This window comes from Lissotriton vulgaris, chromosome 1_1, assembly GCF_964263255.1.
Source record: "Lissotriton vulgaris chromosome 1_1, aLisVul1.2, whole genome shotgun sequence".
NCBI classification, from domain to species: domain Eukaryota; kingdom Metazoa; phylum Chordata; class Amphibia; order Caudata; family Salamandridae; genus Lissotriton; species Lissotriton vulgaris.
The window spans coordinates 1521438229-1521454483 of record NC_141685.1 but is presented as its reverse complement, the minus strand read 5'-3'; the positions used below and the strand labels follow the sequence as shown (position 1 = coordinate 1521454483).

The 16255-nt window shown below is 42.3% G+C and overlaps 1 long non-coding RNA gene across 1 annotated transcript; it reads right to left on the bottom strand.

The window, feature by feature from the left end:
• Positions 1–11557: 11557 nt before the first annotated feature.
• LOC147750763 (uncharacterized) lies at positions 11558–15225 on the bottom strand. The gene is made up of 3 exons (XR_015299833.1): positions 15118–15225; positions 14473–14496; positions 11558–11575 (listed from the first exon to the last, which is right to left on the bottom strand). It is a non-coding gene; the product is annotated as an uncharacterized LOC147750763 (long non-coding RNA).
• Between the last annotated feature and the right edge of the window lie 1030 nt (positions 15226–16255).

Here is a 16255-nt window from a genome sequence, read left to right as displayed (position 1 = left end):
AAAGAGGAAGTAGAAAATTGGGAGAAAGCAAGAAAACATAGGCACTCCATTGGAGCATTTAAATGAAAGAAAAACTAGTTCTGCAAGCATTGTCAGCAGTGGAAGACTGCACGTCAACCAAATCAGGAGACTGAGAAACTGAAATGTTACTTAGCAGGAAAGGAATACAGAGGAAAGCCATTGAATCAAGAAGAGACAACTGAGATAGACAACAAAGCCACCCATCAATAGCAAAGGGCAAAACAAAAACCTACTATATTTATATTGGAAGCAATACACCTGGTAAAAGCTAAAGTTGCCTGTATCTGAGATCTAAAAACCCACACCACAGAAACCACATAGAATTGGATCTTCAAAGAGGAGAAGTCATGAGATTCTGCTCTTGGGATTTGAAGAATGAATGAGGGTCTGAAGTCCTAGAAAGCCACTTTGAGATACATAACAATGAATCACTTACCAGTAGATCACATATCAACTGGAATGCTGGTTCTTCAATACCAAGTTTCGTCTAAGACAATTGAGGAGTAATATAGTAAAAATATCATATTTTCAAAATGAACTGCATTGACAAAGTACTAGTGACAAAAAATTGTCACACAATGTTATAATTTAAAATACTTCTTTTCATAACGTATTTTTATTTGCAGGCATACTCATACAGAAGAAATTAGTGCTTTCTTTTTAGGTCTTGTCTGGGACAGTGCATGCACTGTCGCTTGAACGGCATTTTGTTAGTTTGCAGAGGGCTTAAAGCCCACTCATTGCGTACCATGGTAAATGGACATTCGTCCTTCTACCCCCTTCCCCTCCATGTCTTTGCATCCGCCCTCCCATCTTTGTCGATGCTTGGTTAATGTGTTGTTCAGAAATATGTGCATTTTCTAGCTGGGCCTTTGTCATGCCTCAGGCCAGATGAAGCTCTAATACTTAGCATGATCCTAGGACCTATGCACAGCGAGTCCATGTCACTTAAGGAAACTCTTTGGGACAGTGGTGATTGGATGTGCCTGGTGTAATTATGTAGTGTTCTGATTGCTTCCGGAACTCTAACCCTTACCCATAAAATCCACTTGAGACCGGCAGCTCCAGGAGCAGACCAGGCCTAGCAAGATTGCTTATGGCCCGCAGCATGTAAGTAGTGAAAGACAGTCATAACTGAGGTCCAGATGGCGACCCACACGCACTGACCTTGGTATGTGCCACTGCACCTCCTGCATTATTGATAGCTATGCTCCTGAAACAGATACACTTCTGATTCAGGGTCCATCTTAATCCATTGGAAGCACTTAAATCAGATCTGTGTAGCCCATAGTGCTTTATTCAAAACCAACTGTACTACATACTGAGAACTTATAACATCGTATTTTAGTGTCTACCAGACCTGATTGAGCATCGAGGTACTGCATAAGATCACACATTTTGAACCCGGTAGATGCCATCAAGCAACAAGTTCTACTCATTTTAGCTCTAGCTGTGCAGAGTTGTATGTGTGAGTTGAAAACACAGGTCTTTTGCAAGCATCTACTCTTCATTTGCCAGTACACTGAGATCTGTTCTAAAATAAAAAGTCTGAGGTCAGGCAGGGATGGGCCCTTCATGCCTGAGCAGTGAGCTCCAGATGCTTGGCATGTGACTCGTTCGGCTGAGGCATCTGTGTTCTGTCTGTGCATGTGTTTTTTGTTTCCCTTTGACCACTTTTCACAGAGGCGGGGAGGAGGAAGTGGGGCTGGAAAGTATTTGTTTATTTCACACTAGTTTCCCAGTCTTGCCTACCGTCTGTTGCCAATTTTCTTACCCAGCTCCTTCCACCCAACCTCTGTTGTCCATGTTTCCCCACCTCCTCCCACCCCCTGTTGTCTGTGTTTCCCCATGCTCTCCCTCCCCTGCTGTTTTGGCAGCTTACTGCCCCAGCCCTTTCCACCCATTATCCATTGCATGTGCTCTTCCCCATTGTCTCTTGTGAGTCCTCTCCCCTACCATTGTCCTTCTCTCCCGCCCTCCTTCCCTCTGTGTTCCCCTAACCCATCAACCTACTCTCCCATTGTCTTTATTTAGTAAAAAAGTGCATTAGCTCTGGCGTGTCATCGCACATCTCTTTCTATACAGCCCTGCTGTTGTATAGGATGGCTAAAAATCATTGTTAAAGGCAATAGCTCGAAAAGGTGAGACCTATTGGCTTTGCCAATGCATATTGTGCTATGTGTAAGGTAACGAAACAGACTTTCTGGAGGCTTGATCTCCACTTTTGTCTGGTTGAGCCACCTGGTTGAGCCACCCTGTGTGTGACAATGCACAAAATGGCTCCTGGTCGGCCATTGCAGACTGGAAGGGCAGTGGGAAAACTCCTAGTTCGACTTTGCCATTCAAACCAATGGCAAAACCCTGACTTTCCTTAACAATAAATGGAAGTCTCCCCTAAGGAAGGCCTACCGAGCCCTAAGGCTGGGAGCTGAATATTATTTCGATAGGTATTTTTACATATATGTCCGAGCAGCATAACTTCAAAATTGTTGTTTTGCTGACGAAACGTTAGTGCCCCATTGGCTAACACAGGGTTATCAGCTGAATTCTCAGGACAACTGAGAAGAGTACTGTAAGGTGCCAAATTAATTTCGGCATTAAATCCAACTTGATGCTCTGGTCAAAGTTAATGTCACTATTAAAGAAATGCAACTTTAAAAAGTTGCCACTCTGTGATCCAGTTTGATCAGTCACATGGTCACTGACCACCAGACAGCTTTCTGCCCACCTGGGCAGTAGTGTGAACAGTTCCTAGACTTCGGAACAATAGCAGCTTGCCGCAGGGCGAGGTGCCACCTCACCTTCACAGAAGTCATTCAAGACGTTAGCCCAAAAGGAAAGCTTTAAAGGTGAAGCCGCCTTTGGTGGGCAAATGGTGATTCACACTCTTGAGGGGCTGCCCTTTGTTCAGGTAGACAGGCTGGTGATGGGGACAGAAAGGGAATACCAGTGCCCGAACTGGTTTTGCCATGTGTGTGTAGCTCACAGGTAGGCACACCTCTAGGGTGGGCTACGAAGCTCCTCACATCCGAGGAAGGGTTCTGACATCTTGAGATTGGGTAAAATAGTGCTATCTGGGAATGCTAGATGTTATACATAGCCCTAACGTTGTCACCAAGAAAGAGGGGACCTGTTAGTCCTTTGGTTAGTGACTGCATCATCCCCCCAGGGAACTTTCTGGGAATAAATATGGCACCCTGGCTTCCTGAACCTGAGATTGAATCAGAACTCGATAACAGACTGAAGTACTGCCATGCAGACCTTTGGACTTGGCAAAGAGATGTTGCGCCATCTGCTGGACTGCACCTACCACGTCTTGGGCTAGCGAAGAGAGAACTGTGCCACTGGTTCCTCGCTCAGGAAAATGTTTCTCCCCAGCTCCAGCCCAAAGAAGTGACTCAAATGGTCAGTCAGATGACTTCCTGGAACCAACACCAGGGACATGAAAAGCTGAAGTAGCCCGACTCTGCAAGTCAATACCCACTTCAGGAGAATCCCCAGAGACCGCTGGTGGGGAACACAAGAGACCAATCAATAACCCCTATCTTCTCTGTCCCCCTTCTCCCTAATAAGACACCTCCCCCACATTATAACTCCCTTCAACTCCCCTCCAGGTTATCCCCCCTTCCTATCCCCAATCTCCCTCTCTGGGATAACTCTAACTCTTCACACTTCCTAAAAACTACTGATCCCCTTCACTCCTCACTTCTCACACAATCACTCCTTAATGTTCGTCCCTTGTTTTAGAACTTTCCTCCCTCAGAACCGATGTTTCACTCCTTGCTAAGGCACACTCTTCGGATCGCTCACACAGATAGGTCCCTTCACAAAACAGCATAGCATTGTACATCAACACTCCTCTCACTTCCCCCACAAACAGCTCGCCTAGTATTGTTACCAACTACAATACTCCACCTAGCCCACCCCTCTCTCTGAACTACCTGACCCCACCTAAACCCGCTGAACTTACCAATGTCCTCCCCCCGTACACCGCAACTATGATCTCCCCTCCACAACATGCTTCGTGCCCAGTGTTCTTGTCAGTTAACTTCACTACTAACTCCCCTGTCTCTCCCCCACCATCCTCTTCCACTAGCCCCCCTTACCCTCAGTCTACCCTCCCAGTTCTCTTTGGAATGAGCAGAGACCCTCTTTACCTGGCGTCACCTAGACCCCTCAACAACTAACATCTACCCTCCCTTGTCCCTCCACCCAATACCTTGACCCGTCGCCCCTCTGTTGCATGTTGATTAACTGCCGATCTGCCTCTTGCCACGCAACGGAGGTTGAGGAAACCATTATCAGTGAACACATCGACATTGCATTCCTAACTGAAACTTGCCTCAACCCCTGCTCCACTCCTATCCTCAACTTGCTCATTCCTCCAGGATACTCCATCATTAAGAAAGATAGAATCGATCAAATAGGAGGTGGCCTTGACCTAATCTTTAAAGATGAACTTAATATCACGCTAGTCCATCTCCAGGACTCTTCCACCTTTGAATAGCTTTGCGCTGATCTTAGTATCCCTGGCTCCCCTACCGTTTGTCTACATACTATCTACCACCCCCCTGGTAACTCTATCTCCTTTACTGAGAAGCTGTCTGATCTTATTATTCAAGCATCACTCTCTCACTCCAGGAATCTCTTCCTTGGCAATTATAACTTCCATTGGAATAACAATGAAGACCCTGCTGTCATCCTCTTTAATGACACTATGGACATTACTGACCTGACTCAACTCTGCCAATCCCCAACTCACTCCAAAGGTGCCATCCTTGACGCTATTATGACTAGCAAGGATCTGGCCTCCCTCTCAAAGATCCTTCCCATGGACTGGTCTGATCACCACCTTATCCTCTTCTCCATGAACAGCTCCACAACTCGCCCCACCCCTATCAGCATTTTACCTATTAAACATACTCGTAATCTTCACCTTATTCCCCCTGGTGATTTGGAATCCTCAATCAAAACTCGCTTACTTCCCCCACCTCTCTCTCACAGCACCACTGACCTAACTGAACATTACAATAATTCTTTCCTTGAAGCCCTCGACCAAATTGCCCCAACCAAACTTAAACAACAAAAAAACATCCTCCCAAATCCTGGTTCAATTCCGACCTTAATAATGAAAGACGGGTCCTCAGGCAGTCAGAACGTGCTTGGAGGAATCATCCCTCCTCTGATAATTTGGTACTCCTTAGAAACGCCAGACCCAAATTCAAGAAGCACATCTTCAATGAAAAAGCCTCCTTCCTCCGTTCCCAACTTGATCAGGCTAGAAACCTTCCCAGAGAACTCTTTAACATTGTTAAAAACAAACTTCCTCTGGACCTCCTAAAATATTAGCCACTGTGGAAAGATGTGAAGAAATCGCCAGCTTCTTTTTGAGTAAAGTCAACTCGATTGAACTATCCTTCTCTTCCACCCTCTCTCATTCCAATCTTCCCTCAGCCAACACTTCCTCCCGAACATTCCTACTGCACTCCTCTCCCCCGTGTCATGACCCCTCTCAACCCCTCCTTGCCCTCCCCCAGCCTGACCCCACTTCTAAGGACCCCCATCCTAAAAACAATGCTTCTTGGTGTGAATTTTGTCCAGTATCTGAAACTACTGTCATCAACATCATCTCTAAACTCAAACCATCCTCTCATACTAAAGATATTCTTCCCGCTTGTTGGTTCAGGAACTCAAACACATCATTGCCCCCAATATGGACCGATATCATCAATTCCTCTTTTGCCACTGGTTGTGTTCCTGCCTCCCTTCGACTAGGTCAAATCTCCCCTATCCTTAAAAACACCGTCACTGACCCTAATGACTTAAACAATCTACACCCTATTTCAAACCTTCCCTTCCTCTCCAAAACCCTTGAAAAATGTGTCCTCTCCCAATTAGACAACCATATCGTCTCCATCAATCTCCTTGACGTTTTCCAATCTGGTTTTAGAAAAGGATGCAGCACCGAAACTGCGAAGCTCAATATTACGGATGACGTTCATCGCTCTCTTGACAAAGGTGAATCCTCCCTCCTAATCCTCCTTGACCTCTCTGCTGCCTTTGTTACTGTCCACCATCATACCCTTCTTAATACTCCCAAAGATCGCTTTGGTTTTGAGGGCATTGTACTCAAATGGTACACCTAGTATCTTCAGAATAGATCCCAACAAATTAGGCTCAGTCACTGCCTCTCCAAACCTCAACCTGTCTCACTTGGTGTCCCTCAAGGTTCTATCCTATCCCCAACCCTATTCAATCTCTTCATGGAACCACTCACCCTCATTCTCAAACAAGCTAATATCAGTTATCACCTCTATGCTGACGATACTCAACTATATTACAAGATTAAGTCCCACAATGACATCCTTCAACTCAACGATACCCTGAATAAAGTCCAAGCCTGGTTCCATCTTAATCATCTCAAACTGAATAAAAAAAAAACAGAAATCATCCTTTTCACTCCCAAAAACAATTCTCTGCCTATCCAACTCTGGATCAATGATATCAAATCACTTAATTGCCCTCTCTCCACCTCTAACTCAGTCAAATCCCTAGGCATCAGCATCGATCAGAATCTTAATCTCATCCCTCACATAAAAATGCAGCTAAAGGTGCTCCCTTCACCCTTCAACACCTTAAAACATTAAACCTTTCATTGCAGCTGATGACTTCAGAACCGTTGTACAATCTCTTGTCCTTTCCAGAATTGACTATGGCAACGCTACCCTTGTTGCACCCCTAAAGTTCTCCTTGCCCTGATTAAATCTGTTCTCAACCTGGCGGCCAGGCTTATCTCTGACTGTAAGCGATTTGACCACATCTCTCCTGTCCTCAAAAACCTCAATTGGCTCCCAATAGAAGGAAGATCCACCTACAAGATTGCATATATCACTCACAAAGCCCTTCACCAAAACACCCCCTCTTACCTTTCTGACAAACTTCAAAAAGCAGGGTGTTCCAGGTCTTTGAGGAGCACTAACGCCCTGGTCCTAATCCCCCCAGACTCAAATGTAAAAAGACCCAATCATGTGCATTCTCAGGCAATGCCCCTACGATTTGAAACTCTCTCCCCAAAGATCTTCAAAATAAGCCTCAAAGTGCTTCTTCCCTACAAATATTGGGGTACTTAACGTCACTAAATTGACTCTGTCCTTTCTTTTTGTCCTCTCCTCGATCCATCCCCTCTTTCTTCCTTTTCCTATTTTCTCTCTCCTTCTCTACCTTTCCATCTCTCTCTTATTTCTCAACCGTCCTCTTCTACTACATTGATCTCTCAGCTACTTTTTCCTCCTTCTCTCGTCTGACCGATATGCCTTATCCTATGTGAGTAAACTGCACAATGTTAATTTTGTCTTGATGCGTTAACCTACCATGTAAAGCGCTCTTATACTCTTGGGTCCAGTAGCGCTATATAAAACCTTTTAAATAAATAAATAAAATAAAACTAAGATTCTCACTTCTTGTACACTATTTTATATAAACAAACTGTACAGCCTTCGTGTTAAGAAAAAGAAACCACAATTGATTCCAGATTAGGCAATCTTTAGTTACTTTATTGAAATCATTCAGAAAATGAAAACAGAAAAAGCAGAGCATTGAGATCATAATTTCTGAGTTAGTGCAGTCTTAGGCAATATATTGCATTTCAAAAAATGGCAAGAGAGGCAAAGAGATTATTCCAAAAGTTGCATTTCGGTAGAATCATTCTGCAGGAACATACATCGGGCCCACTGATCCTCTAAAAAAGAAATGGAAATGACAATAATTAGAAAGGCGTCTCTGGGAATAAAGCTCTGAACAACATAGGCTGAAGATAATCGAAACAAAGATCTAGCTTAGAGTTTATTGATTGTACTTTCTTATTCTGTGTAAAGGTCCAATGTACATTTTGCTTTCTTATGTCAGCAGTGATCACAGCTCAAACTGCAATAATGCACCCTACGACACAACTGATTCATCATTTGGTAATAGGTTTGTGTATCAAGTACTTTTTTGAAGAATGCAATGTGAATTAACTATGAATTTGTGCAAGCAATGTTGAGTATGATGAGAAATGTTTTGCATCATAAATCATAAATCATAGGTCATAAATCATATAATATATTCCAAAATTAAAAATCTCTCAAATAATAATTCCATTACAGTTAAAGGTGAGCTATATCTTTAAATGGATTCACATTCCAATCCTGTATATACCTGGTGTAAGAAAGAATGTTGCAAATAACACTGATACACAGGTGATGTGCATTAAGGACCTACTTCAGAGATAATTCCCTGTATGGCAAAGAACATTAGACATGGAATAAATATATGTCCAAAGTGAAAACACTAAAATGTATGAAACTATAGCTACTTCAGATCAGATCAGCAACATCTTTATTCAGATAGTCAAAAAACCATGACAAAAGATGGGTAAAAAAGAATCTATAATCATTATAATTTCAGCAGGTCCATTTTAATCAGGGGGCATTGTGTGTCATGCCCGAACAGCGTTCTAAGGAATGAGCCTACATGTACACATGTCTGCAGATCCGGCCTTTGAATTAAAAACTAAAGCCTCCTCAAAGCTCCGAATATTGTGTTTTTTAATGAGCGGAAGTAGAAAGTGCTTTGTTTATTGCACATATCAAGATATGATTGGTAGCCCAGGGGGAAACATAATTGATATTTTAACATGCCAACCCTAAATCAAAACAGCAAACTTCGTTCCCACTGCCCCCTCACTAAATAGAGACATTTAGTAGGAGTGTTAACTGCAACCGTACTCAAATAAACTGCCAGAGTTGACTTCCCCCCATTCTTATTCAGTCTCATGCTTGGCTCAAAGTAAAAACGGGATTGGTGCACAAATATTTTGTCTCCAATTGCAATGCTTTCAGTATCTGTATAAATATGATTCAGGCCAGTCTTTCAAAGGGTAGACTCCACTCCTGCTAACCATGGGATTTGATGTCCACTTTCGCACTCAAGACAATCCTTAATATTGTCTCTCGCTTGAGTGGCCTTTAGATTCTTCCTTACCATAACTGAATTTTTCTGGGCGATTGTGCAAGTTTTAATTCATTTGATATCTCTAGCTATTTAGTTTGACGTTCCAATTGCTGTGCTTCATCTAGCTCTAATCTACAAATTTTAAAAATATTTTTTTTTAAATCCTGGGTTTGCCTCAGCAGTTACCCTACTTTTGACTTACTTCCTCTTTCTCACCCTCTGTTCCCAATGCCCCTTCTCTTTAATTGACATGACTGGCATTCCACCTTCTGTTGTTTATTTTTTCAAATATGTCAGTGAGGAGCTTCTTACACCCTTCTCTTAAATTATCTGTTAAGACCAAGTACTTACTAATACCTGTTCTATTTATTCCAACATTATCTACCTTCATACCCTTCTGTTTACATTCAGCAGCTGCCAGTTTTGTTTCTCATTTTTGTACATTTTGATTCTTCCACACCCATCCAACCATTTACTGTCTATGAAATTTCACTGTTGGGCAAACTTTAATTCCAAAGAAATTATTTGAGCTTATTTTATAATTCAAAATTCCCTACTCAATATATTCCCTGTGGTACCTGCAAGATTTAGTTCAGTTCACTGAAACACTTGCAATTTAATTATCAAACAGCACACATGAAAGTATTGCTTCGAAAAACACAATATTGTTTAGTTATTCTAAAAGGTTGAATGACCTCAACCTAAATAACAATAGTAGGACATTTTAAAAGATGTGTTTTTAAAAAAACCAAAAGGAAATATTTTTAGCTTCTGATTGTTTTTGTAATTAGCTGTGACTATCCTTAAATGTCTGATATTATAGGCCATGTGATGCTTAATTTAGGTAAGATAAGGAAACGTCTCAAATGATTAATATCACCAGGGGACATTGGTCCACATGTTTAAAAAGCAGCAAATGCAGGATTGAATCCCCAATTACTCTCAGATTTTGAAGTATCAGGCACATCTTTGAATATTAGACATGGTGATAGGTGGAACTCATTTATGGCCTAAATATAAATGCAGATTGTGCATTCAGAACCAAGCGCCAGATAATTGCTTATTTGTAAAAAGATAAGTGTGCCAACCAAGCTGCCAATGATAGTAACAGCACAACTACTAACCATCGCATTAGGAATGCCAATTTCCTAATCGCTATTCTCTCTGAACTGTAATTATGAAACCAGTATTCCTAATGTATGAAACTCACTGAGTTTTTATTAGGGATTGCTGGTGGGTCGCGAATAGACTTACCTCATGAATATTAATGGAATAATCTCCCGTTTTTGGAGAGAGTGATAAAACCCACAGTATTTCCTTATCCTAGGTTAAGTATGGTGCAGAAAATACCACTGATTAATTTTGTTCTAGATTTAGCATTACAACCAAGAAATAGTAAGATCTCTCACTACCATCCCTTATCTTGCAAAACTACTTACTAATTACGTTTTAGGTTTCCTCTATGTAGTTTACTCAACCTGCCACGCAAATGAGTTTGGAAATGACCTCCCATGAATTGTTCCACATTTTGTGGCTCTATATAAGTGGACAAATTGAGAGGGGCAAGATACAAACCCTATCTCAGATCCAAAGTGGTGCAGTTCAATAATACACTCCCCCACAACTCCACCCTCCGCCAATGATGGTCTGTCCAAGTGGGTCCAAACATTAGAAGCGAAGAGCTTGCCTCTGCACCGCAAACTTTGCTGCCCCCCCTTTTTAAAGTGGCTGAGGGCTCCACAGGAGTTCTGTATGCAATATGCAATGGCACCCAGCCTCATGGGTCGATTGAAGCTAAAGTTGAGAGCAGACAACACAGTTAGATAGAGCAATGGATCACCCCAGTACTCCCATGAGCCATGCAGAGCACTGCGCTTTTGTAGCAGCAGAATTTTCATATTGTCGTGAGCCACTGTAAAAGGCAGCAATGTCAAGGGGATTGCTTCAGTGCACATGCCTCTTTTGCACTGGCTGCACATTACTTCATAGAGACCCCAGGCTTGAAGGTCCTTATTCTGAGCTTCCAGTTCTTGGAGACATTGACACTGTGCACATTATAATTAAAGGCAATTTCAGATGCCTCGAAGAGCTTTCTAGATCCCATTGGCAGCCTAATCCACATGGTCTAAGGATACTTGATCAATGTGCTAAATGGTTCATGTCACCTAGTTTAAGTGAAAGAATATCCACAAATATACACCCATGGAGAATCACAGGGCCTGATGAATTTCATATACTGCCTCACAGTCACGGTAAAGCTGAGGCAGGTAATGCAATGTCACATGGAAAGACTGTGGAAATTTTCATACCCGTTCACACATGTTATTAATGTACTTGTCTATCAAAATTCTAACATGATTTACAAGCAGAAGTGTTTTCAAGAGCAGAATCAATCATCGATGCCAAGGTGGCCTGGGCGTCTGTGAGTCAGAACAGCCTTTTGATGTCACTGCTGAGTTTACAGTAAAACTAAGTTTGAAATATGAAATATCTGTTTACCTTATTTCCCAAGTCCTAGTCCTCCTGGTAATGGAAGATCGCCAGTCACATCTTTTAGCAGGTCCTTGAAAAGGGAAGAAAGAAGGATCTTTTCAAATGAAAATGTATCATAAAATAAATTGTGATACAAAAAGTTTGAGAATTTCACAGAGTTTGCAATTATAATCTTTGCACCATGCATCTCAAACACTTTGCAATTCCTATGCAGAACAACATGATATTAAAGTCGTTTATGACTGTCATATTAGTAGTCCGCAACTCCGAATGCATTTGGACGTTGCATACAGTAAACACTGAGAAGAGAGGAGAAAGAGGATGCACTCCCCCTAAAAGTCCCGATTTCGCATCATCTCGTCTGATTGTGGTTTTGCCACTTTCAAGAGTTCAGTGAAGACCCCCGTGAGACTTGAGGGGCACTCACCAATGAAAGATGCCTCAACGCTTTTAGTCAGGATGTAGCATCTATCGCTTCCATCGAGCTCCTCTCCCTGAGAACATACACATTCCATCTAGAGAATAGTACCCTGCTTGCTACAGCCCAAACTCTGTACACTACGGACATGAGGGACAGACTGTCTATAGTATGACATAACATGTGTCTTCATGTGAACAGAAAGTCCTTCCAAGGCAGGTAATCTTGGTGTGAGCAGTTTACACCGTTTGTTGTACAGGAACAGCTCCATGCTGCAATTACAAAAATGAATGTAGAATCAAGAGGTAAACAAAAAAAGCCTGGAATTGCCAATTTAATTTACTAAATTGCTGACTCAGTAGCAAATGTTTGAACTCTACCTCTTGCAAGCAGTTCTCTTTCACGTTCACCTATGTCATATCGTCTTTTCACATCCCCTTATTACACTTTAATATTAGTGGAATAGGTTTATAATTTAACCCTTGTTGAATTTTAAAGTTATGTGTACTTTCCCAGAGTGGTTCTATTTTCACGGAATTTTCATGTGACAACATTGAAAATGAGACTAGGCCTATTGCTTCTACTTTCTTGAGCCCTGTTTATTTGTGTAGAATCATTGGACCTTTTCCTTCAAGCACCCATTCCCAGTGCAGCCAGGGAAGTGTGAAGAACAAGAATCGGACATACAACATAGTTCCAAGTCAACACACAAAATTGCAATTTCCTGCGACCGATTGTGGAGGTGCAGTGTGACACCTAATGGAAGTTTGATTCTATGAATCACTGGAAGTCACTGTAACATTTTTGAGTTACTAACCTCTGCCCTAAGCTTACCTGGTGCCGTAGACCTCTTGACGAAGGCATTTGTCACTTTCAACCAATATCAGACGCTGAATTGCAGGATCAATATTATAAAATGTGTGCCTCCTGTGCAATACACAATCAGGTGCTGATTTACTAGAGGCCTGTGCCACTGGAGTGTCGCTTTTTATGACGCTCCGGTGACGCAGGCCTCTCAGTCATATCTATGAGACGATGCAAAGCCACCCTCTGTGGCTTTGCATGGCCCAATAGATATGGAGTAAGGCAAGGCAGGGCAAAGCTCTGCGTTGCAATACTCAGCGTCAAGGAGGATTTACCTGGGCATTGCAGGGCGCGTTCCCATGTAGCAACCATGGATTTTGACGCTGTCCTAGATTTTCGAAATCACATAAACCTGAGGCAGCACCAAAACCTTACGCCTCCCCAGAGCAGGCGTAATGAGGAGAAATGTTTTCCTTCCTCCCAGTTTTTCCCGCTTTCCATGCGTGCTGCATTCTACAGAACACATAGAAGGAAGACAACAACTCCATTGATTGTTTCCAGCACATAAACAATCATTCCTACAATGCACCATGATACAAAAGTGCCTGCCTTGGCACAAGGTAGCCAAAACAGCACCAGTGCAGTGGGAAAGGACAGGAAGGGTCCGTATATCATTAATATGGCTATTTCTGCCCTTTCCTTTTGATGTAGGGCAGCACAGTAAAGTGAATTACTGCACTGCCCTGCGTCAAGAACCTGTAAATGAGGCCCTCAGTGTTTACCATGTGGAGGACTCCAACCACATGTAATGCAAGGATCCAGGGTACCGCTCTGTTTTACTGAATTCAGGGCAACTGAGGTTAAGGATATTGTATGTGCTCTCAATGGATGACTTTCAGAGGGAGCATGGAAACTTCCTGGGACCAACCATCGCAACCTCCAGTGCGAGCAGCTTCCTTATCACATGGCCATGACCACCGGACAAAGAGTGCCCAGAGGAGCACTCGTGCCCAGTCCTTTGAACACTGGCGAAGTACTTGGTATCTCTGATGGGGGGTGCAGTCTGACGCAACAAACACCCTCAAGATGGCCCCTCAAGTGTAAGGGCAACAGCCAGCATCATCTGACAGAAGAGGGGTTGAAGCAACTGCACATACAAGGTTGTGTGTGTGCTTAGGGGTATGTGCTTTAGTTATTGCAAACCAAAGCAAGACTTGGACAGGTTACAAAACATTTACATGCCCAAATCTCAACCTCGGCCATGGACAATGTGCTTTAATAGTGCCCCCTCTTGCTGCTTCTAGTGAGTTTTAGTGCAGAGACCGGTGCTGATGAGATAAACCTCATCGATTTTTTAACGTTTAGGAATAATAAAGTCTAACTCCTACAAGGTGCTCACTCTCTGGTGCTACACTTGTCATAAAGTTATATGTTCAGAATGGGGAGTTCTCAAAAGCCCATGTTTAAAGACTCAACCTGATTCACAAATGCATTCATAACATTGAACTTGAAATGTGCTGGTAGTGTTACTGAACGCCACACTATAAAGATAGCTGCTTTTTCAAACTATCATGAGCTTCTTATAAGACGGGACTAAAATCTCTTCACTATGCAAAACACACATAACAAAGTTCTTGCAGTGAAGAGAAATTCATCTGCTACCTTCCGAATATGAAGAAATGCCAAAAATAAACAGCTCCCCTTGGGTTGAGGGGATATTAACAAGGAGAGCTGTTTGAACTTACCGCAAGTTTTATCAGAAGGTCACCCTAGGGGACGAGAACATAGATGTGAGTAGTGTAAATCTTTTGAAGATAAATAACATAATTTAGAACCAAAAATACCATCTCAAGCGCTGGAGTCAATTACACAAAGATAAATTAATTCATAAGTATAAGCAGTAAGGAGAAAAAGGTTGGACGTGGGCAAAGTGAAAGAGGAAGTAGAAAATTGGGAGAAAGCAAGAAAACATAGGCACTCCATTGGAGCATTTAAATGAAAGAAAAACTAGTTCTGCAAGCATTGTCAGCAGTGGAAGACTGCACGTCAACCAAATCAGGAGACTGAGAAACTGAAATGTTACTTAGCAGGAAAAGAATACAGAGGAAAGCCATTGAATCAAGAAGAGACAACTGAGATAGACAACAAAGCCACCCATCAATAGCAAAGGGCAAAACAAAAACCTACTATATTTATATTGGAAGCAATACACCTGGTAAAAGCTAAAGTTGCCTGTATCTGAGATCTAAAAACCCACACCACAGAAACCACATAGAATTGGATCTTCAAAGAGGAGAAGTCATGGGATTCTGCTCTTGGGATTTGAAGAATGAATGAGGGTCTGAAGTCCTAGAAAGCCACTTTGAGATACATAACAATGAATCACTTACCAGTAGATCACATATCAACTGGAATGCTGGTTCTTCAATACCAAGTTTCGTCTAAGACAATTGAGAAGTAATATAGTAAAAATATCATATTTTCAAAATGAACTGCATTGACAAAGTACTAGTGACAAAAAATTGTCACACAATGTTATAATTTAAAATACTTCTTTTCATAACGTATTTTTATTTGCAGGCATACTCATACAGAAGAAATTAGTGCTTTCTTTTTAGGTCTTGTCTGGGACAGTGCATGCACTGTCGCTTGAACAGCATTTTGTTAGTTTGCAGAGGGCTTAAAGCCCACTCATTGCGTACCATGGTAAATGGACATTCGTCCTTCTACCCCCTTCCCCTCCATGTCTTTGCATCCGCCCTCCCATCTTTGTCGATGCTTGGTTAATGTGTTGTTCACAAATATGTGCATTTTCTAGCTGGGCCTTTGTCATGCCTCAGGCCAGATGAAGCTCTAATACTTAGCATGATCCTAGGACCTATGCACAGCGAGTCCATGTCACTTAAGGAAACTCTTTGGGACAGTTGTGATTGGATGTGCCTGGTGTAATTTGTAGTGTTCTGATTGCTTCCGGAACTCTAACCCTTACCCATAAAATCCACTTGAGACCGGCAGCTCCAGGAACAGACCAGGCCTAGCAAGATTGCTTATGGCCCGCAGCATGTAAGTAGTGAAAGACAGTCATAACTGAGGTCCAGATGGCGACCCACACGCACTGACCTTGGTATGTGCCACTGCACCTCCTGCATTATTGATAGCTATGCTCCTGAAACAGATACACTTCTGATTCAGGGTCCATCTTAATCCATTGGAAGCACATAAATCCGATCTGTGTAGCCCATAGTGCTTTATTCAAAACCAACTGTACTACATACTGAGAACTTATAACATCGTATTTTAGTGTCTACCAGACCTGATTGAGCGTCGAGGCACTGCATAAGATCACACATTTTGAACCCGGTAGATGCCATCAAGCAACAAGTTCTACTCATTTTAGCTCTAGCTGTGCAGAGTTGTATGTGTGAGTTGAAAACACAGGTCTTTTGCAAGCATCTACTCTTCATTTGCCAGTACACTGAGATCTGTTCTAAAATAAAAAGTCTGAGGTCAGGCAGGGATGGGCCCTTC